Source organism: Dendrobates tinctorius, unplaced genomic scaffold, assembly GCF_039654945.1.
Source record: "Dendrobates tinctorius isolate UK_male_01 unplaced genomic scaffold, ASM3965494v1 ptg000060l, whole genome shotgun sequence".
NCBI lineage: Eukaryota > Metazoa > Chordata > Amphibia > Anura > Dendrobatidae > Dendrobates > Dendrobates tinctorius.
Window position 1 is genome coordinate 21,445,891 of NW_027361728.1, and position 26,695 is coordinate 21,472,585.

At 42.0% G+C, this 26,695-nt stretch overlaps 1 protein-coding gene across 5 annotated transcripts in view; it reads right to left on the minus strand.

Annotated features, from left to right (window-relative positions):
- SOX2 (SRY-box transcription factor 2) overlaps positions 1 to 24,801 on the minus strand; it is a 1,445,341-nt gene extending 1,420,540 nt beyond the window's left edge. For all 5 annotated transcript variants that reach the window (XR_012232822.1, XR_012232823.1, XR_012232821.1 and 2 more), the window contains exon 1: positions 24,609 to 24,801. The gene's annotated coding sequence lies outside the window, so the exon portion shown is untranslated. The remainder of the gene's footprint in view (positions 1 to 24,608) is intronic.
- Between the last annotated feature and the right edge of the window lie 1,894 nt (positions 24,802 to 26,695).

A 26,695-nucleotide genomic window follows, 5' to 3' on the forward strand; every position in this document is an offset into this window, starting at 1 on the left:
TCGCTAAATCATCCCAGTCAGATGTCTGTCCAGCCTCTGTTTGAAGACTTCCATTGAAGGAGAACTCACCACTTCTCGTGGCAGCTTGTTCCACTCATTGATCACACTAACTGTCAAAAAGTTTTGTCTAATATCTAATCTGTGTCTCCTACCATTCATTTTCATCCCATTGCTTCTAGTCTTTCCTTGTGCAAATAAGAATAAAGTTGATCCTTCTACAATGTGACAGCCCTTTAGATATTTGTAGACAGCTATTAAGTCTCCTCTCAGTCTTCGCTTTTGCAAACTAAACAATCCCAAATCCTGCAACCTTTCCTCATAAGACAGGGTTTGCAGACCGGTCACCATTCTGGTTGCTCTTTTCTGAACTTGCTCCAGTTTGTTGATGTCTTTTTTAAAATGTGGTGCACAATATTCCAGATGAGGTCTGACCTAAGAGGAGTAGAGGGAAATAATGACTTCACGTGATCTAGACTGTATGCTTCTGTTAATCAGGATACAAATCCAGCTCACCAGACATAGCATTCCAACATCGGAGCACGAGACCGCTGTGTCAAGGCGCACAATCCAAGGCAATGAGAAAAGAAGTGTCCAGCTCCACGATGTAGTGAAAAATATTCTTTATTCACTCAATAGAAATGAGGTTTAAAAGCCAGCATGAGTTACAAGGCATGCGATCAATCTACGCGTTTCGAGTGGCTAAGCACTCTTAATCATGGTATCATGATGAGCGGTTGTCATGTTGCATTTGGAGAGCCACTGATGTACCTAAACTATTGAAACGCCCCACAAGTGACCCCATTTTGGAAACTAGACCCCCCACGGAATTTATCTAGATGTGTGGTGAGCACTTTGAACCCCCAAGTGCTTCACAGAAGTTTATAACGCCCGGGCTTGAAAATAAAAAATCATTTTTTTCCACAAAAATGATATTTTTGCCCCAAATTTTTTATTTTCCTAAGGGTAACAGGAGAAATTGGACCCCAAAAGTTGTTTTGCAATTTGTCTTGAGTAGGCTGATACCCTATATGTGGGGGTAAAACACTGTTTGGGCGCATGGCAGAGCTTGGAAGGGAAGGAGCACCATTTGACTTTTTCAACGCAGAATTGGCTGGAATGGAGATCAGACGCCATGTTGCATTTGGAGAGCACCTGATGTGCCTAAACAGTGGAAACCCCCCAATTCTAACTCCAACCCTAACCCCAACACACCCCTAACCCTAATCTCAGCCCTAACTCTAGCCCTAACCCAAGCCCTAGCCCTAACCCTAATGGGAAAATGAAAACAAATACATTTTCTTTTAATTTTATTATTTTTCCCTAACTAAGGGGGTGATAATGGGGGGTTTGATTTACTCTTTATAGCGGGTTTTTATTTTTGGCAGCTGTCACACGCTAAAAGACGCATTTTATTGTAAAAATAGTTTTTGCATCACCACATATTGAGAGCTATAATTTTTCCATATTTTGACCCACCGAGTCATGTGAGGTCTTATTTTTTGCAGGACGAGTTGATGTTTTATTGGTACCATTTTCGGGCGCGTGACATTTTTTGATCGCTTTTTATTCCGATTTTTGGGACGCAGAATGAACAAAAACCAGCGTTTCATGAATTTCTTTTGGGGGGTGCGTTTACACCGTTCCGTCTGCAGTAAAATTGATAAAGCAATTCTATTCTTCGGGTCAGTAAGGTTACAGCGATAACTCATTTATGTCTTTTTTTATGTTTTGGCGCTTTTATGCAATAAAAACAATCTTATATAAAAAATAATTATTTTTGCATCGCTTTATTCTGCGAGCTATAACTTTTTTATTTTTTCACTGATGATGCTGTATGGTGGCTCGATTTTTGCGAGACAAGATGATGTTTTCAGCGGTACCATGGATATTTATATGCGTCTTTTTGATTGCGCGTTATTGCACTTTTTGTTCGGCAGTATGATAATAAATCATTATTTTTTGCTTCGTTTTTTATTTTTATTTTTTAAGGGGTTCGCTAAAGGGGTTAACTAATGGGACAGTTTTAAAGGGCAGGTCCTTATGGATGTGTCGCCCCTGACACATTGTGCCGGGTGTCAGCTGTGATAATCAGCTGACACCCGGCCGCGATTAGCGGCGCTCACCAAGTGAGCGCCGCTGATCGCGCTAGACGTACTATCCCGTCCATGGGCATAGGGGCCCAGCTCCCATGGACGGGATAGTACGTCTGATGTCAGAAAGGGGTTAAAATACAAATTGCCTAATAATTGTGCACATAGTGTATATGTATACGATTATACAGTTGAAACTCGAAGTTTACATACACTATAGAAAAAGACAGATATGCATGTTTTTCTTAATATTTGTCATGAAATCAGAATAAACCTGTCTTTTTTAGGTCAAGTAGGATTATCATAGTTATTAATATTTGCCAAATGCCAGAATAATGAGAAAGTTTTAAGGCATTTGAATTACTTACTCCAAAGTCACAAGTTTACATACATTTCATTAGAATTTAGTACTATTGCCCTTAACCCCTTAATGCTTCCCCCATTTTCCTGTTGTCCTCTTCCTGGACACGACAGCTGGTCTGATCAGGTGACATGTGCCCGGAACAGCCACGGGTGAAATCGCGATTCACCCGTGGCTGTTAACATGTTAACTGAAGGAAGCGCATGCTTTCCTCCTTCCATCGGTGCCCATGTCACATGACCGTGAGTCGCCGATGGGTTGGCATGACAACCCTGGGTCATGAGAACACCCCTGTGGTTGTCATTGCTGGATTGCTATGAGCGCCGCCTGGTGGTCGGCACTCATAGCAAGTGAGCATTTCTGATACATAGAGCAAGGCTGCAGCCCTGCTCTAAGTATCAGAGGGGATCGGACAAGTGCAGCTTCTAGTCTCCCATGGAGACTATTGAAGCAAGTAAAAAGATAAAAAAAAAGTTTTTAAAAATATTAAAAAAATATAAACATTCAAATCACCCCCTTTTGCCCCATTCAAAATAAAACAATTAAAAAAACAAATATACACATATTTGGCATTGCCGTGTTCAAAATCATCCGATCTATCAATATAAAAGAAGAATTAATCAAATCGGCATAGCGAGAAAAAAAATTGAAACGCCAGAATTACGTTTTTTTTTGTCGCTGCAACAATGCAATAAAATGCAATAACGGGCCCCAGATCCTGAAAAATGGTGACGCTACGGGTCTCGGAAAATTGCATTTTTTTTTTTTTTTTTACAAACTTTGGAATTTTTTTTCACCACTTAGATAAAAGAGAACCTAGACATGTTTGGTGTCTATGAACTTGTAATGACCTGGAGAATCATAATGACAGGTCTGCTTTACCATTTAATGAACCTAGTAAAAAAAGCCAAACAAAAAACAAGTGTGGGATTGCACTTTTTTGCAATTTCACAGCACTTGGAATTTTTTCCCAGTTTTCCATTACACAACATGGTAAAACCAATGGTGTAATTCAAAAGTACAACTCGTCCTGCAAAACACAAGCCCTCACATGGCCATTTTGACAAAAAAAATATAAAAGTTATGGCTCTGGGAAGAAGGGGAGCAAAAAATGAAAATGCAAAACCAAAAATACCCTTGGTCATTAAGGGGTTAAACTGAATGACTTGGGTCAAATGCTTGGGATATCCTTCCACGAGTTTCTCACAATAGTTGGTTGGAATTTGGGCCCATTCCTCCTGACAAAACTGGTGCAACTGATCCAGGTTTGTAGGTCATCTTGCTCGCACCTGCCTTTTCAGCTTTGCTCATACATTTTCAATAGGGCTAAAATCAGGGCTTTGTGATGGCCACTCCAAAACATTGACTTTGTTATCCTTAAGCCACTTAGTTACAATTTTGACAGTATGCTTCAGGTCATTGTACATTTGGAAAGCCCATTTCGCACACAAGCTTTAACTTTCTGGCTGATGTCTTGATATGTTGCTTCAGTATTGCCACATAATCTTCTTTTCTCATTATGCCATCTATTTTGTGAAGTGCACCAGTCCCTCCTGCAGCAAAACAACCTCACAACATGATGTTGCCACCCCCCTGTTTCACAGTTGGGATGGTGTTCTTAGGCTTCCAAGCTTCTCCCTTTTTCCTCCAAATGTAACGATGGTCATTATGCTCAAAAAGTTCAATTTTAGTTTCATGAGACCACAGGACATGTCTCCAAAAATTAAGGTCTTTGTTCCTGTGTGCATTTGCAAACATTAGTCTGGCTTGTTCATGTTTCTTTTGGAGTAATGGCTTCTTCCTGGCAGAGTGGTCTCTTGATACAGTACTTGTTTCACTGTGGATATTGACACAATCTTACCAGCTTCCGTCATCATCTTCCCAAGGTCTTAGGCTTTTATTCTTGGGTTGATATGCACATGTCGGACCAAAGCACATTTATCTCTGGGACACAGAACCAGTCTCCTCCCTGAGCGATATAATGGCTAGACATTCCCTTCTTGTTTGTACTTGCGTATAATTGTTTGTACAGATGAACGAGGCACCTTCAGATATCTTGAAATTGTATCCAAGGATGAACCAGAGTTTCAGGTGTGCATTAAAATACATCCACAGGTGTGGCTCTAATTAACTCAGATGTTGCAAAAAAAACTTAGAAGCTTCCAAAGACATGACATCATCATATGGGCAGTCCAGAATTGTTTAAAGGCATAGTAACCTTAGTACATGTATATGTAAACCTTTGACTTTGCAGGAAGTAATAAAAATGCCTTAAATAGGGCATTGATAGGGTCCTTGAAAATGAGAAATGCCTTACCATGGCTTCCAGGTACACATAATTTGGCCATTTTATGCGCTAAACTTTCTCAATTTTTCATACTTCTAATGCAGTAATGCAATTCATTTTTCATGTTTGCATGTTATGGCGCTACAGTGTGCTTCCCTTTTTGTTTGAATGTATATGAGATGGTGAATCTAGGTTAAGCACCTGTCCACACTATGCTTATGCTTGGATCTGACGGTCAGTTTTTGAAATTTTTATCATCATATGGGCAGTCCAGAATTGTTTGAAGGCATAGTAACCTTAGTACATGTATATGTAAACCTTTGACTTTGCAGGAAGTAATAAAAATGCCTTAAAACATTCTCTTATTATTCTGGCATTTCGCAAATATTAATAATTATGGTAATCTTAATTGACCTAAAACATTAAAGGTTTATTCTGATTTCATGTCAGATATTAAGAAAAATATGCATTTAAGTCTTTTTATATATTGATTGTAAACTTCTGTTATCAACTGTATATACTGTATATACAAATCCAAACAGAGCAAGGAATCATGGGCCAAAAAAAGTAAAATTAAATCATTTTTATTAACAAATAATGTAAAGTAGAGCAATCAAGAGATACAGATACAAATACAAAAGAAACTGCCTACTAGGGTAGTATACATATACCTGAATAAACCAATGTCATCATACAAAGCCTATCTGCAGACCATGGATATCACAAATCTGCTAGGAGAATAATCCCAAACACAATAGCATTTAAACCAAAGTTCAAAATACAGCCAAAAATACGTAATATTGTTTAAATCAACTGTCATGAATCTGGGTGGCTAATTAAATAAGAACAATTCACTGCAATACTTAATGCATAAAGGTAAGTATACAGGCAATGTATTTAAAGTCTACTTATTAATACTGATTTGAGCTGTAAGGGTCCCGTCACACATAGCGACTCACCAGCGATCCCGACAATGATATGAACTTGTCAGGATCGCTGGTGTGTCGCTACATGATCGCTGGTGAGCTGCCAAACAGGCAGATCTCAGCAGCGATCAGGACAGCGACATGCGGGTAACAAGCGACGCACGTCGCTTAAAAAGTTACCCGCAGTGTATGTTAAGATACCAGCGCCGTGCGGCGCTTAGAAACCCGATGTTTACCTTGGTTACCAGCTCCCTGCACCAGCGCGCTGGTATCTAACGTACACATCGGGTTTCTAAGGCCTGTTTCACACTTGCTTTTTTTTGCAGCGCGTTTTTCCCGCAAAAAAACGCATTGAAAAACGCATACAAAAGCATACAACTGCTGCGTTTTTTTCAAGCATTTTTATGAGCATGCATGAAAAAAACGCAGCGTTTTTATGCGTTTTTAGTGCGTTTTTACCGCGTTTGCGTTTTTTTCCAACATTAGGTGGCCCCTCACACTAACCCAAACCATGACTTTACTAACCCTAACCCTGACCCTAACCCTAACCCTAACCCTAACCCTGACCCTAACCCTAACCCTAACCCTTAACCAAACCATACTTAACCCTAACCCTGACCCTAACCCTTAACCAAGCCATACTTAACCCTAACCCAAACCCTAACTAACCTTAACCCTAACCCTAACCCTGACCCTAACCCAAACCCTAACCCTAACCCTTAACCAAACCATACTTAACCCTAACCCAAACCCTAACTAACCTTAACCCTAACCCTAACCCTGACCCTAACCCTAACCCTAACCCTGACCCTAACCCTTAACCAAACCATACTTAACCCTAACCCTAACCCTGACCCTAACCCTAACCCTAACCCTGACCCTAACCCTTAACCAAACCATACTTAACCCTAACCCTGACCCTAACCCTTAACCAAACCATACTTAACCCTAACCCAAACCCTAACTAACCTTAACCCTAACCCTAACCCTAACCCTGACCCTATCCCTTAACCAAACCATACTTAACCCTAACCCTGACCCTAACCCTTAACCAAACCATACTTAACCCTAACCCAAACCCTAACCCTAACCCTAACCCTGACCCTAACCCTAACCCTGACCCTAACCCTAACCCTAACCCTAACCCTTAACCAAACCATACTTAACCCTAACCCTGACCCTAACCCTGACCCTAACCCTTAACCAAACCATACTTAACCCTAACCCTGACCCTAACCCTAACCCTAACCCTAACCCTGACCCTAACAATAACCCTAAACCCCCTTAACTAACCCTAACTCTAACCCAAACCCCTAAATTCCATGGTTAACAAAAAAAAAAAAAAGTGCAAAAAAACGCATACATAAGCATGCCAATGCGCACATATGCGCACCCATAGACTTATATTGGGTGTCTTGCTGTAAAAAAACGCATTGCGCGTGCATGCGTTTTTTTGAGGCAAATCGGACGCACAAAAAATGCAACAAGTTGCATTTTGTGCGCCCGAGCGCATACCGCAAAAAAACGCATGCGCGGTAAAACGCGTACAAACGCATGTGTATGCGCACATAAGCGCATCCCATGCAAAGTATAGGAAAAAAAACGCATGCGCTATTTAGCGCTAAATTACCGCGAAAAAAAACGCAAATGTGAAACCAGCCTAAGCGCCGCGCGGCGCTTAGAAACCCAATGTTTACCTTGGTTACCAGCTCCAGCTCACTCCCGCCTGCCACACGCAGCAATGCATGCTGGCCAGCGGGAGACCAACGATCAAAAAAATGTCCAGGTCATTCGAGCACGATCAGCGATACCCGGCAGGGGGGCCAGTCGCTGATAAGTGTCACACACAGCGATCTCGCTGGTGAGATCGCTGTTGCGTCACAAAACTTGTGACTCAGCAGCAATCTCGCTAGCGAGATCGCTGTGTGTGATGGGGGCTTAAGACATATATACAGTATATGTATAATTTCTGGGCCTGCAAGTGGGAATGCTTGTCAATAAATACATAAAATAAAGTGCAGTGTGTCTATGAAGACTACAGTAATATTGACAGACACAATTTGCATTTGAATCAAGAGGGCAGACACCTCATGTATAACAGCAATTTAAATAGCAACAGATAAGAACAGCAGGATAATTAGTAAAGTGATATGTGTGCATAGGTAAACAAAGGTTATAAGACCAAGTCATGCAGTGCAGATCCTGGACACACATTCCGTGTGCAGCTTCTTCCAGTATATATACAGCTGTGCTCAAAAGTTTACATACCCGGCAAAATGTTTGCTTTCTTGGCCTTTATTCAGAGAATATGAAAGATAACACCAAAACAATTTTCCACTCATGATTAGTGGTTGGGTGAAGCCATTTATTGTAAAACAATTTTTATCTTTTTAAATCTTAATGACAACCCCAAAAATCCAAATGACCCCAATGATAAGTTCAAATACCCTGGTGATTTTGGCCTGATAACATGCACAGAAGTTGACACAAATGGGTTTGAATGGCTACTAAAAGTTAAATCCTTACTAGTGACCTGTTTGCTTGTAAATCAGTGTGTGCATAAAAACAGAGTGAGTTTCTGGGATCCAGACAGACTCTTGCATGTTTCATCCAGCCACTGACGTTTCTTGATTGTGAGTCATGGGAAAAGCAAAAGATTTGTCAACGGATCTACTGGAAAACGTAGTTGAATTGTATAAAACAGGAAAGGAATACAAAAAGATATCCAAGGTATTGATAATGCCAGTCAGCAGCATTGAATCTATGATTAACATATGGAAAATCAGGGGCTCTGTAAAAACAAAAGCACGGTCAGGTAGATCAACAATTATTTTGTCCACAACTGCAGGAAAATTGTTTGGGATGCAAAGAAAAACCCACAAATAACATCAACTGAAATACTGGACTCTTTGAAAACTAGCGGTGTGGCTGTTTGAAGATGCACAATAAGGAGGCATTTGAAGAAAAATGGGCTGCATGGTCGAGTCACCAGAAGAAAGCCATTACTGCACAAATGCCACAAAGTATCTCGCCTACAATACACAAAACATTACAGAGACAAGCCGCAAAACATCTGGAGCAAGGTAATTTGAACTTTTTGGCCACAACTATAAACATTACATTTGGTCGACAAGGCCTACAGTATGATGAACCAAACACCATTTCTACTATAAAGCACGGAGGTAGATCGCTGATGTTTTGGGAATGTTCTATCTCAGTGCCTTCTGCTCAGGTGTGCCTAGTGTTGATGCCAAGGCTAAAAGTATAACGCAACAATTTTTAATCAAAATTCAAATGGAGTAGATATATAAACTAAGTTTAAGCTGACTGACTTCCTATTTCAAATCTAACCCAACCTCCTACCTGTCACAGCAAATGCAAAGACATAGAAGGTGGCCTGTTTAGCTACTGAAGTAAGTACTTAGATGGCTTCTTCGTACACTGACTTGATCATGTGCAGACATATGAAACACTGCCCTGTGTAGACCTCAGGACCAGAAGTAGTCAAAACGCATGATAAAATGGCTAGTGGACAATGGGGTTACCTGGCCTCACAGAACTATATTAGAATACTTTTATCATTTATTTTAGAATACTGTCTTGCCAACTGTTTAATGATGAGTTCCCTGGGAAAAAAAAAACATTTAAAAAGTTACCCAGGAAAATATATGTGAAAACTGTATTTTGGCAATTCAACACCTTTCCGATGTAGTCCGTAATAATACGTCCCTGTGCCTTGGTACTTATTGACGTGGAACGGATTATTACTTCATTTTTTTTGCGACAGTGCGATCGAAGTTTCAGTGATCTCATTAAAGTTCTGACGACATCTTACCTAAGGGTGGACGGCAGCGTCATCCTTGGGGATCTTGCCGTCCTCCCCCCACAACTACGATTGCAGCATTTCTCAGTGTTTCAAGTAGTTAGACTACCTGAAACACTGATGTCCCAGCCTATGACCGGTGCATCGCCTGAACCTGCTCTGATTAGTGCGATCAATGATTACATCTATTGTACAAATCACAGGGCACACATGCAGTGTGACCACGCTGTGACCACCCTGTGACCTGCCTAGGATCGGAGCTGTAAAAACATTGACCCTAGACTGATGCCTGGAAACACCAGTATCACCTCAGCCAGCACTGATTAGTGTGATTGATGATGACACCAATCACAGCACACAGACATAGTATGACCACTCTGTGACTTGTCTGTGACTACCCTGCACGTCTTCATAGTAGCTGAGGATTTGGACAGGGCGGTCATGCTGTCCGATCTGCACTGTGTTGGGCCTTGTGATGCCACAGAAGGCTGTGACACCACAATCGCTTGCTGCTTCTGCTGCTAGAGAAGAGAGAAGAAAGAACACAGAATACATCTTTAAGAAGATCTCTGCCTGATCTCTCCTCATCCACCCCAATCCCCCTCTCCCCTCTTCACTCCCATTCCCCTTCTTTTTAACCCCCTCTTTTTACCCCCTCTCTAACCCCTTTTTCTGCTGTCATGCTGTCTGATCATGGGCCGTGCTAGGCATTGTGGTGTGTCACAGAAGCCAGTGACACTACAATCGCTGCTCCTGAAGAACACAGAAAGAAGAGATAAGATAACGGTAAGTTTTTTTTATCCCTGATCTCTCCTCATCCACCCTAATATACCTCTCCCACCTTCCCCCTTCTTTTTGCACTCCAATTTGCACCATCACAGTGCGCACATCCAGCAACTGCCGAGCGTTGATTAGTGACGCAATTCACTGATCAGTGCTCATGGTCACTGCTTTACACTTTGTTTTCACTTAATATTTTTTCTCCCCCCTTTGCACCATCTCCATGTGCACATCCAGCAGCCGCCGAACATTGATTAGTGATGCAGTTCACTGATCAACACTCGTGCTTGCTGTTTTACACATCTTTTTTTCACTTACTTTTTTTCTCCCCAGTTGCTGTTTTTGTCTTTTATCTTTTTATCTTTTTCTTCAAAAACAAAAAAGTTTGCAACAAATGCTCTCTCAAACACAGCTGAATAAAGTACTCAGTGGAGGAGGCATATGCTTTCCTTGCCTCCGACATTCTATGTTGATAACTTTTATACCAGCATCCCACTCTTCAAGTCTCACTCTGTGTGAGGCACCGCAGCCTGCAGTACTGTCCGCAAAAATCAGAGAGGCCTTCCGAAAACGCTAATTGGGCAGATGCTCAGAAGTGGTGACAGCAGAGCCCAATGTAGCGACCACCTGCTGGTTGTCAAATACAAGGACGAGATGGATGTCTATTTCTTGACCACAATACATGGTGATGGCAGCACTCTCAGCACTGTACGAGGCACCTCTACACAGGTCACCAAACCAGACTGTGTACTGATGTGCAACAGAAACTTAGGGGGCATTGATCTCACTGATCAAGTCCTACAGCTGTACAGTGCTTTGAGAAAGGCCAAGGTGTGGTACAAGAAGCAGGCCATGTACATCGTACAGATGGCAATGCACAATGCTTTCCTGCTGTCACGATGTGCAGGCCAGACCACTACGTTCTAACCAGTTCCAGAAGGTAGTGATTAAGGCCTTGATATTTGTCAGTCAGGAAGGAGCGGGCCCCAATACATCCGGAACCGAAGGTGCTTGTATCTTACCAGGCCAACATATCCCAAGGGAGGGCCCTCAAAGCAAAAAAAAATGGTAAGTCGCAAAAGAGGTGCTGAGTGTGTCACAGAAGGGGAATATGCAAGGACACCATTTATCAATGCAACACCTTCCCCGAAAAACCTGGCTTGTGTATGAAAGAATGCTTCAGACTGTACCACATGTCCATAGACTACTAAATTAATTTCTGACTTACACAACTGGCATATGACAACCTGACGAACACTACACAACTGAAGAATGACAACCTGACAAACACTACACAACTCACGTATGCCACTACATTATAAAATTCATATACCAAGAAACAGTAGATCAGTTACAAAAAGGTGGTACTTGGTGCTTTTCCACTGTTTAGGCACATCAGGGGCTCTGCAAACGCGACATGACACCTGCAGACCATTCCGTCAGTCTGCATTCCAAAACATCACTCCTTCCCTTCCAAGCCCTGCCATGCGCCCAAACAATGGTTTTCTCCCACACATGGAGTATTAGCGTACTCAGGAGAAATTGCACAACATCTTTTGGGGTCCAATTTCAACTGTTAATCTTGTGAAAATAAAACAATTGGGGCTAAAAGATCATTTTTGTGAAAAAAAATAGATTTTTTATTTTCTTCGGCTCTATGTTATAAAATTTTCTGAAACACTTGGGAGATCAAAGTACTTACCACACATCTAGATAAGTTACTTAAGACATCTAGTTTCCAAAATGTGTTCACTTGTCAGGTGTTTCCACTGTTTAGACACATCAGGGGCTCTGCAAACTCAACATGGTGTCCACTCTCAATTCCAGTGAGTTTTGTGTTGAAAAAGTCAAAAGGTGCTCCTTCCCTTCCAAGTACTGCCATGTGCCAAAACAATGTTTTTTCCCACATATGGAGTATCAGCTTACTCAGGAGTCAATATTGTGTTGTTCAATCGGGTCTTATCATCCAGTCACCTCCAGAGCTGCTGTCACTATTCTACTGTTACATCATGTCTTATCCTCCAGTCACCTCCAGAGCTGCACTCACTATTCTTCTATTACATCATGTCTTATCCTCCAGTCACTTCCAGAGCTTCAAATTTTGCAACAAACTTTGAGGTCCAATTTCTCCTGTTACGTTTGTGAAAATAAAAAAAATTGGGTCTAAATTAACATTTTAGTGAAATAAGTTAAATGTTAATTTTTTCCATTCACATTCCATTAATTGCTGTGAAGTACGTTAATAAACTTCTTGAATGTGGTTTTGAGCACCATGAAGGGTGCATTTTTTAGAATGGTGTCACTTTTGGGCATTTTCTGTCATATAGACCCCTAAAAGAGACTTCAAATCTGATGTCATCCCTAAAAAAAATGGTTTTGTAAATTTTGTTGGAAAAATGAAAAAAAAAGTGGGTTCCAAAATTATGCTGATGTAAAGTAGAAATGTGGGAAATGTTCAAAGTTTGAAAATTACAAAATTTTTGCCAAATTTCCATTTTTTTTCCATAAATAAATGCAAGTCATATCAAAGAAATTTTAACACTATCATGAAGTGCAATATGTCACGAAAAAACAGTCTCAGAATCACTAGGATCCATTGAAACATTCCAGAGTTATTACTTCAGAAAGTGAAAGTGGTCAGAATTGTAAAAATTGTCCATTACCCCCAAGGGTGGTTTGCACGTTCATGACCGAGCCAATTTTTACAATTCTGACCACTGTCCCTTTATGAGGTTATAACTCTGGAACGCTTCAACGGATCTAGGCGATTCTGAGATTGTTTTCTCGTGACATATTGTACTTCACTTTAGTGGTAAAATTTTAACACAGAGAAATATGTGACACAAAATAGTTACTAAATAACATTTCCCACATGTCTACTTTACATCAGCACAATTTGGGAAACAACATTTTTTTTTGTTAGGAAGTTAGAAGGGTTAAAAGTTGACCAGCGATTTCTCATTTTTACAACAAAACTTACAAAACCATTTTTTTAGGGCCCACCTCACATTTGAAGTCACTTTGAGGGGTCTATATGGCAGAAAATACCCAAAAGTGACACCATTCTAAAAACGGCACCCCTGAAGATACTCAAAACTACATTCAAGAAGTTTATTAACCCTTCAGGTGCTTCACAGGAGCAGAAGAAACGTGGAAGGAAAAAATGAACATTTAACTTTTTAGTCACAAAAGTGATATTTTAGCAACAATTTTTTTATTTTCCCAAGGGTAACAGGGGAAATTGGACCCCAAAAGTTGTTGCCAAATTTGTCTTGAGTACGCTGATACCAAATATGTGGGGGGAACCACTGTTTGGGCACATGACAGGGCTCAGAAGGGAAGGAGCCCCGTTTGATTTTTTCAACCTAAAATTGACTGGAATTGAGATCGGACACCATGTCGCGTTTGACGAGCGTCTGGTGTGCCTAAACAGTGGAAACCCCCCACAAGTGACCCCATTTTGGAAACTAGACCCCCTAAGGAACTTATCTAGATGTGTGGTGAGCACTTTGAACCCCCAAAGGTTTCAAAGAGGTTTATAACTCCCGGGCGTGAAAATAAAAATCATATTTTTTCCACAAACATGATCATTTAGTCCCCAATATTTTGTTTTCCCAAGGGTAACAGGAGAAATTGGACCCCAAAAGTTGTTATCCAATTTGTCCTGAGTACGCTGATACCCAATATGTGGGGGGGAAACACTGTTTGGGCACTTGGCAGGGCTCAGAAGGGAAGGAACCCTGTTTGACTTTTTCAACCTAAAATTGGCTGGAATTGGAATTGTGGTGAGCACTTTGAACCCCTAACCCCTTGGGCACATGGCAGGTGTCATGATCCAGGATGGAGTTTCGCTTTGGCCCTTCCTGATCAGACTGGGGGTTAATTGTTCTGCCTCTCTCTGGCACAGGGCAGCTATTTAATGCTCACTGGACCTAGATCCGGTGTCAGTTATACTCCTGCCCTCGGCTGAGTTAGTTGACCTTGTGCGTACGTGTGCCTTGTGCCTGATATCTTGCTTGCTTGTTTGGTTTTGATCCGGTTCTGTGCCTGTTACGAGTTCTGCCTGCCCCTCTTGTACTGCACTACCTCTTGTGTATGACTCTCTGCTTGTGACCCGACTTCTCTCTGCTCGTCCCCTTGTTACCACATCGCCCTCTTGAGTATGACCTTTGGCTTTGTCTGACTACCCGTCTGTTTGTCCCCCCTGTGCCTCGTTTGCCCGTACTGTTGTGACCTCCGTTTTGCCTGACTCTGAGTTGTTGTATGGTGTCCTGTCATATCTGAAAGCAGGATGCTAAGCCCCGCCCCCTTGCAGTCACCTGACCATAGGTCCTGTGCCAGCTTGCTAACTTTAGTGTCCGCAGGTCCTGTGCCTCTTTACTTTCCGGCGCTGACTGGACCCTGACACTAATAGTTTGAAGCACGCATTATCACCTCTACTGCCCTGCTCCACAGGTATCTTTTAGCACTGTTTCTGTACTCAGGACACGCGCACTGGCTCTGTGAGCGAGTGTAGTGCGGTGTCTCTGACAGCAGGGCTCAGAAGGGAAGGAACCCCGTTTGACTTTTTCAACCTAAAATTGGCTGGAATTGTGATTGGATGCCATGTCGCGTTTGACAAGCCCCTGATGTACCTAAACAGTGGAAACCCCCCACAAGTGACCTCATTTTGGAAACTAGACCCCCTAAGGAACTTATCTAGATGTGTGGTGAGCACTTTGAACCCCCAAGGGCTTCACAGAAGTTTATAACGCCCGGGCGTGAAAATAAAAAATCATATTTTTTCCAGAAACATGATCATTTAGTCCCCAATATTTTGTTTTCCCAAGGGTAACAGGAGAAATTGGACCCCAAAGGTTGTTGTCAAATTTGTCCTGAGTACGCTGATACCCAATATGTGGGGGGAACCACTGTTTGGACACATGGCAGGGCTCAGAAGGGAAGGAACCCCGTTTGACTTTTTCAACCTAAAATTGGCTGGAATTGAGATCGGACACCATGTCACGTTTGACGAGCGTCTGATGTGTCTAAACAGTGGAAACCCCCCACAAGTGACCCCATTTTGGAAACTAGACCCCCTAAGGAACTTATCTAGATGTGTGGTGAGCACTTTGAACCCCTATGGGCTTCACAGAAGTTTATAACGCCCGGGTGTGAAAATAAAAAATCTTTTTTTTTCCACAGACATGATCATTTAGTCCCCAATATTTTGTTTTCCCAAGGGTAACAGGAGAAATTGGACCCCAACAGTTGTTGTCCAATTTATCCTGAGTACGCTGATACCCAATATGTGGGGGGGAACCACTGTTTGGGCACATGGCAGGGCTCAGAAGGGAAGGAACCCGTTTGACTTTTTCAACCTAAAATTGGCTGGAATTGAGATCGGACGTCATGTCGCGTTTGACGAGAATCTGATGTGCCTAAACAGTGGAAACCCCCCACAAGTGACCCCATTTTGCAAACTTGACCCCCTAAGGAACTTATCTAGATGTGTGGTGAGCACTTTGAACCCCCAAGTGTTTCACTAAAGATTATAATGCCCGGGTGTGAAAATATAAAATCCTGTTTTGTTCCCACATATATGATCATTTAGTCCCCAATTTTTAATTTTCCCAAGAGTAACAGGAGAAATTGGACCCCAAAAGTCGTTGTCCAATTTGTCCTGAGTACTCTGGTACCCCACATGTGGGAAAAAACTGTTTAGGCACACGTCGGGGCTCGAAAGGGAAGTAGTGTCGTTTTGGAATGCAGACTTTGATGGTCTGTTGGCGTCATGTTCCGTTTGCAGAGCCCCTCTTGTGCCTAAACAGGAAAAAACCCACATGTGACATCATTTTGGATACTAGATCCAAAGAACAAATCTAGATGTGCCCCCAACTAATCTAATGTAAATTACTAGTGCATGAAGGTGTAGTACAATTTGAAGCAATCCGTCATACACAGGCCAGGTTTTTTGGGGCAGGTGTCGCATTGATAAGTGGTGTCCCTGCGTATTCCTTTTTAGTAACACACTCAACACCTTTTTTGCGGCTTACCTTTTCTTGGGGTTGGCGGGACCACCCCCGGAAAATGCTGACCTGGTACAATACGAGCACCTTCAGTTCCAGAAGTACTGGGGCCCGCTCCTTCCTGAGCGCCAAACATCAGGGCCTTAACCACTACCTCCTGGAACTGAAGGTACGACGTATTGCTGGGTCATGCACATTGTGGCAGCAGGAATGCATAGAGCATTGCGATTTGGACGATGTGCACGGCCAGCTTTTTATACCACACCTTGTTCTTCCTCAATGCATTGTACGGTTGGAGGAGTTGATCGGAGAGATCAACGCCCCCCATGTTTTTGTTGCACCCCACTGCACATATCGGTTTGCGGACCTGTGTAGAGGTACCCCGTACAGTGCAGAGGGTACTGCCATCACTGTGTATGGTGGTCAAGAGATGGACATCTCTCTTGTCCTTGTACTTGACCACCAGCAGGTGGTCACTACATTGGGCTCTGCTCTCACCTTTTCGGAGCATCTGCCCAAGTAGCGTCTTCGGAAGGCCTCTCTGATTTTTGCGGACAGTACCGCAGGCTGCAGTATGTCGCTCAGAGAGGGATTTGTAGAGTGGGATGCTGGTATAAAAGTTATCAGTGTAGAGGTGATAACCTTTATCCAGCAGTGGATGCACCAAATTCCACACAATTTTCCCACTCACTCCCAGAAACGGAGGACACTCAGGGGGTTCAATCCAGGTGTCCTTCCCTTCGTAAACTCTAATCTTGTGGATGTACCCTGAGGTACTCTCACACAGCTTATAGAGTTTGATTCTGTACCTGGCCCTTTTACTGGGCAGGTATTGACGGAATTGCAGCCTTCCCTTGAAGTGAACCAAGGACTCATCCACGCAGATGTCCCTTTGGGGCACGTACATTTCAGCAAACTTTTTGTTGAAGTGTTCGATGACCGGCCGAACTTTGAAAAGATGGTCAAAATTGGGGTCATCTTGTACGGGACACTGTGCATTATCAGTATAATGCAGAAACTTGTGGATGGCCTCAAAACGCATCCGGGCCATGACCATTCGGAACACTGGAGTGTTGTATAAAATATCAGCACTCCAATATTGCCGAATTACCAGCTTCTTCAGTATCCCCATATGGAGGACCAGGCCCCAAAACTGCGTCATTTCAACTGCGTCTACAGGAGACCAGTTTGAAAATGATGAACGCTGGTTTTGCTCCAAAAATTGTCGAGCATACAAATTAGTTTGCTCCACCATGAGGCTAACAAAATCCTCAGAGAAAAAGACTTTGAAAAAGTCAATTTTTGTGAGGCCGGTGGTGTCAAACTTTATTCCTGATTCTGCCACAAAATCAGGAATCAGTGGCTCGTAATTTTCGGGGGGCGAGGTCCATACGGGGAGCACTGGGTCTGCTGCAGGCATGGTGGGCGCTGCCTCACCTTCTGTCCTGGAATGTCTGCGTGGCGGTTCCGCAGGACCCGAGGAGGAAGATGAGGAGGGGGAAGAGGAAGAGGATGAAGAATCCAAAAAATAAAGAAAAGTGGGATCGCCATCCTTGCTGTCAGTGTCGGAGGCAAGTATAGCATATGCCTCCTCCATTGAATAGCGCTGTGGGGATGAATTTGATGACATTTTTGTGTAAATATGGTGCTTAGGTGTACACTTTATTGAAAACTGTATGTGTACATGAGGGGGGGGAGTGATTGGTGTAAACTTTCTGTAAAGAAAAAGCTGTGGAAAAAAGTCTGAAACAGCAGGCCCTAGCTGATAAGTGTCACTTATCAAAATTAGGCTGCTGGATGTGCGCACAGGGTGGCGCAAGGGGGGTGAAAAAAAAAGGAAAACGGCAGGCACAAACTCTGATGAGTGAACTGTGTCACTTATCAAAGTTTGCCTGCTGGGGGATGTCTGTGCGGAGTTGGCGCTAAGGGGGCTGAGAAAAAAAGGGAGTGTTGCTCGATGAACTGTGTCACCAATCAACGCTCGGCGGCTGCGCAAAGGTGGGTGGAGGGGGGGTACAAAAAAAGGGGGGATGGGGGACTGGGGTGGATGAAGAGAGATTGGGCAGGGATCAACAGTTAGGGTTGTAGTTAGGTGGCACAAAGGGGGTGAAAAAAATGAAAAACGGAAGGCACAAGCTTGGATAAGTGACGTGTGTCACTTATCCAAGTTTTGCGGCTGCAGGATGTGTGTACGGAGGTGGCGCAAAGGGGGCTAAGGAAAAAAAGCGAGCACGAGTGTTGATCGGTGAACTGCGCGGCTGCGCACGGAGGCGGCGCAAAAGTGTGGTGGAGGGGGGTAAAAATAGGGGGAAGGGGGATGGGGGATTAGGGTGGATGAAGAGAGATTGGGCAGGGATCAGTTAGGGTTGTAGTTAGGTGGCACAAAGGGGGGTGAAAAAAATGAAAAACGGCAGGCACAAGCTTGGATAGGTGAAGTGTGTCACTTATCCAAGTTTTGCGGCTGCGGGATGTGTGTACGGAGTTAGCGCAAAGTGGGCTAAGGAAAATAAAGCAAGCACGAGTGTTGATCGGTGAACTGCGTCACCGATCAATGCTCGGCAGCTGCGCACGGAGGTGGCGCAAAAGTGGGGTGGAGGGGGGTAAAAATAGGGGGAAGGGGGATCGGGGATTGAGGTGGATGAAGAGAGATTGGGCAGGGATCAGTTAGGGTTGTAGTTAGGTGGCACAAAGGGGGGTGAAAAAAATGAAGGGGAGTAAAAAGGGGGTAAAAAGAGGGGGAAGGAGGGATGGGGGGTGAAGATAGATTGAGCAGGGGATCAGGGATCAGGAACACTTACGGCTGGCGTTTTTTTCTTTCTTTTTTTTCTTTCTTCTTTCTGCAGGGATTGTGATGCTACAAATTGTGGCACCACAATACCCAGCACAGGAGCTCTTGCTGCGTCCGACCTCTCTGCAGGAATCCTCAGCTAGAGTGAGAACCCCTGCAGACAGGTCAGACAGGTCAGGGGCAGGTCACAGAGTGGTCACATCGCTGCTGTGACCTGTCATTGGTGGGATCGAATGATTACATCGAACCACCAATCCCTGATCTGCCTGGTGACCATGGCAACTGTCTAGGATCGGAGCTCACAGCTCCGATTCCTAGGTAGGTCATGCCCAGGTCACCAACAGGGCACAGAGCGGTCTCATGTGACTGCAGCTGTGCCCTGTGGTTGGCACGATCGCCGATCTAATCGATCGCGCCAGCCAGCTCTTGCAGGCCCTGCTGGGCCTGCACCAGGCTCCAGCCTAAGATCGGTGCTAATTTAGCACCGATCCGGGCTGGTACTGGCAGGGCACAGCGGCGGTATAGCGCTGCTGTGCGCTGCGATTGGTGCGATCGATTAGATCGGCAATCGCGCCAATCTGGGGGCTCTAGGATCGAGTACATCGGTACTCCAATCCTAGCCTAGGACATCATTGTTTCAGCCAAGCTGATTGGCTGAAACAATGAGAAACGCTGCGATTGGCTGTTCAGAATTGAACAGCCAATCACAGCGCTCTGGATGCCGGGGGCGGGATCGCAGCCCGGGAGGCCGACGCCATCTTCTGTAAGGTGAGATGGCGTCGGCATTTTAATGCGATCACCGCGACTTTAGTCGCGATATCGCATTAAAGGGCCCAACGTACTATCCCGTCCACGGTCATACGGGCCTGGGTACCGTGGATGGGATAGTACGTCGGATGTCAGAAAGGGGTTAACGTGCAAACCACCTTTGGGTGTAAAAGGGCTAAAGTAAGACAAGGCCAAATGTTCCTTCTCTGACACTGTACAATTGTGCTGTACCCAGTAGTTACAAGCTCAGCAGTCAAATTTAGATGGCATATCTATACCCATACACATGCATTGAAATTTTCAAATATACAGTGGGTTCAGATAGTATTCAGAACCCTTTAAATTTTTCACTCTATGTTTCATTGCAGCCATTTGGTAAATTCAAAAAAATTCATTTTTTCTTATTAATCTACATGCTGCACCCCATCTTGACTGAAAAAAAACAGAAATGCTGAAATTTTTGCAAATTTATTAAAAATGAAAAACTGAAATATCACAGAGTCATAAGTATTGAGACCCTTTGCTCAGTATTGAGTAGAAGCACCCTTTTGAGCTAGTATAGCCATGAGTCTTCTTAGGAATAATGCAACAAGTTTTCATACCTGGATTTGGAGATCCTCTGCCATTCTTCCTTGCAGATCCTCTCCAGTTCTGTCAGATTGGATGGTGAACATTGGTAGACAGCCATTTTCACGTCTCTCCAGACATGCTCAATTGGGTTTAGGTCAGGGCTCTGGCTGGGCCATTCAAAGATGGTCACAGAGTTGTTCTGAAGCCACTCCTTTGTTCTTTTAGCTGAGTGCCTAGAGTCATTGTCTTGTTGAAAGGTGAACCTTCAGCCAAGTCTGAGGTCCAGAGTACTCTGGAAGAGGTTTTCATCCAGAATATCTCTGTACTTGGCCGCATTCATGTTTCCTTCAATTGCAACCAGTCATCCTGTCCCTGCAGCTGAAAAACACCCCCATGGCATGATGCTCCCACCACCATGTTTCACTGTTGGGATTGTATTGGGCAGGTGATGAGCAGCGCCTGGTTTTCTCCACACATACCGCTTAGAATTATCGCCAAAAAGTTCTATCTTCATCTGATCAGGCCAGAGAATCTTATTTATCATAGTCTGGGAGTCCTTCATGTGTTTTTAGCAAACTCTGTGAGGGTTTTCATATGTCTGGCACTGAAGAGAGGCTTCCATGAGGCCATTCTGCCATAAAGGCCTGACTGGTGAAGAACTGCAGTGATAGTTGCCTTTGTGGAACATTCTCCCATCTCCCTATTGCATCTATGGAGCTCAACCACAGTGATCTTGGGGTTCATCTTTACCTCTCTCACCCAGGCTCTTCTGTCATGATTGCTCAGTTTGGCTGGACTGCCAGGTCTAGGAAGACTTCTGGTGGTCCCAAACTTCTTCCTTTTAAGGATTATGGAGGCCACTGTGCTCTTAGGAACCTTGAGTACAGCAGAAATTCTTTTGAAACCTTGGCCAGATGTGTGCCTTGCCACAATTCTGTCTCTGACCTCCTTGGCCGGTTTCTTTGACCTCATGATTCTCATTTTGGTCTGAAACACACTGTGTGCTGGGAGGTCTTATATAGACAAGTGTATTCCTTTTCAAAGTAAATCCTAACAGTTTAATTAAACACAGCTGGACTCCAATGAAGGAGTAGAACCATCTCAAGGAGGATCACAAGGAAATGGACAGCATGTGACTTAAATATGAGTGTCTGAGCAAAGGGTCTGAATACTTATGACCATGTGATATTTCAGTTTTTCTTTTTTAATAAATTTGCAAAAAATTCTACATATCTGTTTTTTTTCAGTGAAGATAAGGTGCAGCGTGTACAGTAATGAGAAAAAAATGAACTTTTTTGAATTTACAAAATGGTTGCAATGAAACAAAGAGTGAAAAATGTAGAGGTCTGAATACTTTCCGTAACCAATGTATAAGCTGTAATTCATCAAAGTCTTTATTCCAAAAATCTGGCATAATACACTTTGAAAAGGCACAGAATTTTTCCGCAATGCAAGGTTAGGTTTTGCTACTTTTGATATTATCACTCAAGCTAAAGTAGATGGAGCTGAAGCTGGAGCAGGACAGGCCACAGCAACTCAAGCTTATCTAGTTCAAGATGAATTGTGGCACACTTTACACCACAAATCTTACTCCAGTCTCTGATTGGAATAAGAGTTGGAGTTACGGCCACACCCCTTTTAATATGCGCCTGATTCACTCTTTATGAATTAGGCACCTCTGACTCTACCACACCCCCTGCTCTGTACAACACCAGTCTCAAGGAATTGGGGCCACAAACTTTTTGGTTATACAGCTGCTCCAAAATTCAGATTAGAAACATAATATGGAATACTACTCAACAGCAAAATCAATGAGTTATCCATAACAACCAATTAGACCACTGGTTTCATATTTCAGAACAGGAAAATGATTTGTAGTTTTTGGACGATCCCTGCCCAAGCATTCAAGTCCAAGCTTATGCTTTTCTTGTAACAAAAAAAATTCCTCAATATTGTAATAGGACTATTCTTTAAGTTACATCAGTCTTATATGACAATTTTTCCAATTTTTAGGCTTCAGACCAGTTAAAAATGGTGTTGTGTCAACAGAAAAGAAGTGCACAAACCCGCAACTACTAAGGTCACTCAGGAACTGAAAAATGAGGATCACAGTACAGCACAAATTATATTTGTAGGCCCCATGATTGCAGGTTTACCATTTTCTGAAATAAAGTTTATGGTTTAAACAAAGGATCTTAAGCGGATTACTGAATAGACTTCTCTAGTTTATCTTTGACTTTTATCAAATAATAAAACTCAATACAAAGAATGCTAAATGTTATAGAAGAGACATAATGAAATATAAGTATGGTATCTAAAATACCTATTGTAAGATCTTATTAATGCACAACATAATATTCGCCTCTATTTATATATTATTTTACATATGCAATGTTAAAGACGCTTGGTGCTTTGTATTAGGATTAATACATGTATAGTTAATGTAGCTTTTACTGCATTATGTGCTTTAGGCAGACATATATTTAATCAGCTAATTCATCTAACAATACAAATGGTAAAAATCTATTGATATAGGTTATAAACACGGATATGTTATGTACAATAAAGCATCTAATATTGAGAAATACTGGCATTTCTGTGCTTTTTCTACACTGCACAGATTCCACTTTCCATTCAAACTCTCATTGTGCGAGATATGAGAATAAAATACATGTCTGACTATTCAATTAAACGTTCATCTGCTTACAGGTCATAATACTATACAGATTGGAGCTACAGGTTGTCCTCGGAAAATGATAAAACAAACTCGACTAGTGCTGACGTGATTATAGTTACTCCCAATTAATAGGACTCACGGCATGCAAACACTATGCCTCTAGTTAACACATACTTATAGGTCAAATAGTCTTCTATGAAATTGGTGCAAGTGAAGTAGACTGTTATTCCAATTTGGGACAATGGGTCACTGTTGAGAATAGTGAAATGGGATATGTAAAATATGTTAGCGCCACATAATTAATGCTGAATAAAAATAACGATTATCCAATTTTTAGAAAATTTAGAAGAAAAATATTACAATATTTATTTAGGAACCAATGACCATTGTCCCTGCTTAATAATGGATTTTACTGATATGTACGAATCGTTCTTCTTTTGCATGGCAAAGGTTTTCATCAGAAACAAATTTCACTGTGTAGACACAATTTAGCAATACAAAACATTTTCATATAGCCAATATTTCTTAGCATGATCTCATTGAATACAGATAGAAAAATAAACAGCAATTTCAAAACTACAAAGAAATGTAACCTGATGGAATTGGTAGAGCTAAATAATTGCGGGGACTGCCGGGGTCATGAGGCAAAGAGAAATGTCAAGTTCTAATTCATAGAAATACTTGCAGGTATTGTGTAGGATAACTCAAACAGAGCTGTACAAATTAAAGGAATCATATGAGATATAATAGCGTCTGCCAAGACAATAACTTCTATGCTCACCTATAGTCTGCAAATAATCTATATACCTTAATATATCTTAATACTTAACATACTTAGTACTAGTATTCTATATTGTATGTGTATGAGAAATCTGGTTTCAGTTAGATAATAGCATATAAAGAAAACTCCCCCAATATCTCTGTAATGTGGATCTCAAACATCCTACCAACAACTTTCATTAAGTATGGAAAAGTTGGGCACACATGCAAAGACAAGAAAAAAATGAGTATAAATTTCACCACCTTCAGGTATCATTTTAGATAAATCTGAGATACATAGTAACTGGTCTCACTATATATATAAAAAAGAAGAAAATATAATTGCAATCACAGGGGCAACATGTATACATAGTAAAATTCCAAAAGCAATGTTAAAAGTTTCCCCATGTGACCAATGACTTTTACAGGACACAGAAATGAATGTTTTTAAATTTTGTAAAATATTGGCATAATACTTGCATTCTATATATTAATGCATACTAAAGACTTCATCAGGATATAGTGCATTCAGAAATGCAAGATAATGAATGTTCCCTAAAGAGGATACATAATACATGCAATATGTTACTGGCATAACCACAAAGTCACATAAAGGCATAATTACCAAACTGAAAAAAAAAACCACAACCCAACTCAGTTCAGTTTGTAAACCAGAAAGACTAAACTTTCAGCTTAGGTGGCTGGTGCCCCTGAGAGATCACCTTTCATACCCAGAACAAATGACAATGTAGGAATAAAAAATGAAAATACCTTCGTAAACCCCAAGGAAGGAGTGTGGACAAACAGATTATGTGATATAGCTCTTCCTCCCCATTCTTGGGCAGCCTCTCTTCTCTGCTGCTGAAAGCAAATGCTCTGAGACTCAGAGGCATATTTAATTAGAAGCAAGCTGCTTCCACTATCAGTGTGTGAATCTACCTCTCCAATCTCTCGTGAGTCAATCTTTCCCATCTCTGATTTTCTTTTATATTTATGCTAGAATATTTAATTGTAGACAAAAGGTTACTCTGGCTGTATTCACTGCACAGAGGCAGAATAATCTGCTTTAAAAGGCTTGACATTTCAGGCTTTTCAAAAAGGCTGAAAAAATTATATCCCTGCTTTTGTTAATCAATGAAGTAGAACTCTCCTGAACAAAAGAATTAAATTGCTTGGTTGGTTTAATAAAAACCAACAGAAATAGCTGCTTCCTCTGGGCTGTATTGTGTAGGCATGGCACATGCTTCCAGAACTGTAATTCCATATGATTCAGGGGCAAAACTCTAATTTCTGCACACAGTTGGGTTTTTTAAATCCTTTTCAAACACTATCCATTCTGACTGGTTCTCTGAGGACAGATTTATCATTAAACTTGACTCTTTTTTTCTTCTTTTGTGCAGCATCTTTTAAGACCTTTAATTTTTGGGGAGGTTTAGTCCAAAGGAAACAATGTGTTGTCCTCCCACCTGACCTCATGAAGACAGTGATATCTCTTTCTGACAGCATGTATTTGCTACATTAATTAACCCATTAATGTACAGATTACGATTTAGAAGTCTTGGGGTGAAATGTTTCGAATATACATAGAGGGGGAGGTGGTGAGACCCTCTGTAGCGCTGATCTTTCACTTCACCGCAAATTTACAAGTTTAGATAGTAATCGTAAAGTGAAAAACTTAAGCTGACATTTAACAATGACAAACCGACATACAGAAACATTGTAATTTTAATCAGTTTAGAAAAAAAACCATTTGAATCACTCATGTATTCTATGTTAAGATTGGACAAATTCATATATCAAACAGGGATGACATTATGTTCCTCATAAACACACCGCTCGATATTTGACTCTCCCACTATCTGTCTTGCCACAGTCTTCTTGGCCTACATTGACATGACCGAGCCTTTGGGCACAAGTACACCATGTTCATGGGGAAGGTGAATAGTACCAGTCTTTGGTAAGCTCTACCTACTCTCTAACCCATAAAGTGACAATAAAGGTAGTCTCTTTGGTGCCTGTTAAAGAAATATGTGCAACGTAATAAAGTGTAATGATATAACATATATAAATCATTTATGGACTGCATTAGTATGGATCAGTCTTCAAGGGAACCTGACAGCTGATACATGTTGCCCGATCTACAAAATTTATCAGACAGTGGCTGCATTATTTCAGCATTGCGTCTTTAATTCTGAAACACTGCAATCACTGCGGCATTTCAGAGAAAATCATAGTTTACTAGCCACTGGGGACCAAGCCAAACAGGACACTAGACAGACAGTTGGGTACCCAAGGTCTGACAAGTCTCTCCCTGCATGCATGTATAGAGAGAGATATCATTCAAGGGGAGTGGCTGGAGACCCACATTTAAAACTAGTCTCCTCATGTGTCTCGGTCCCGGGGGCTATTATTTTTATTTATATTTAGAGCACCATGGATTCTATGGTGCTGTACATGTAAAAAAAATAATACATAGATTGTAATATAGATTGCAATGAACCATCTAACAATAACAGACTGTTACAGAAAGTAGAGGGCTCTAATACATAGAATAATACATAGATTGTATATAGATTACAATGAACCTACTGACAATTAAAGACTGGTATAGAAAGGAGAGGCCCTTAACCTTGTAGGCTTACAGTCTACAGGATAATGGGGAAGGAGATGGTAGGTTGGGGGTTAAGGCAGCTTTAATAGTGGTGAGGTGGCAGCAGAGTCATTGCAAGCTGTTAGTTTTTGTCATGGTTTTGACAGGGTTAATGCCCTGCCCTCTCAGGGTTAATTGTTGTGGCCTCCTTTTGGAAATGGAAGGGATATTTATAGCCACACTGGACTAGGATTCTCAGTCAGTTATA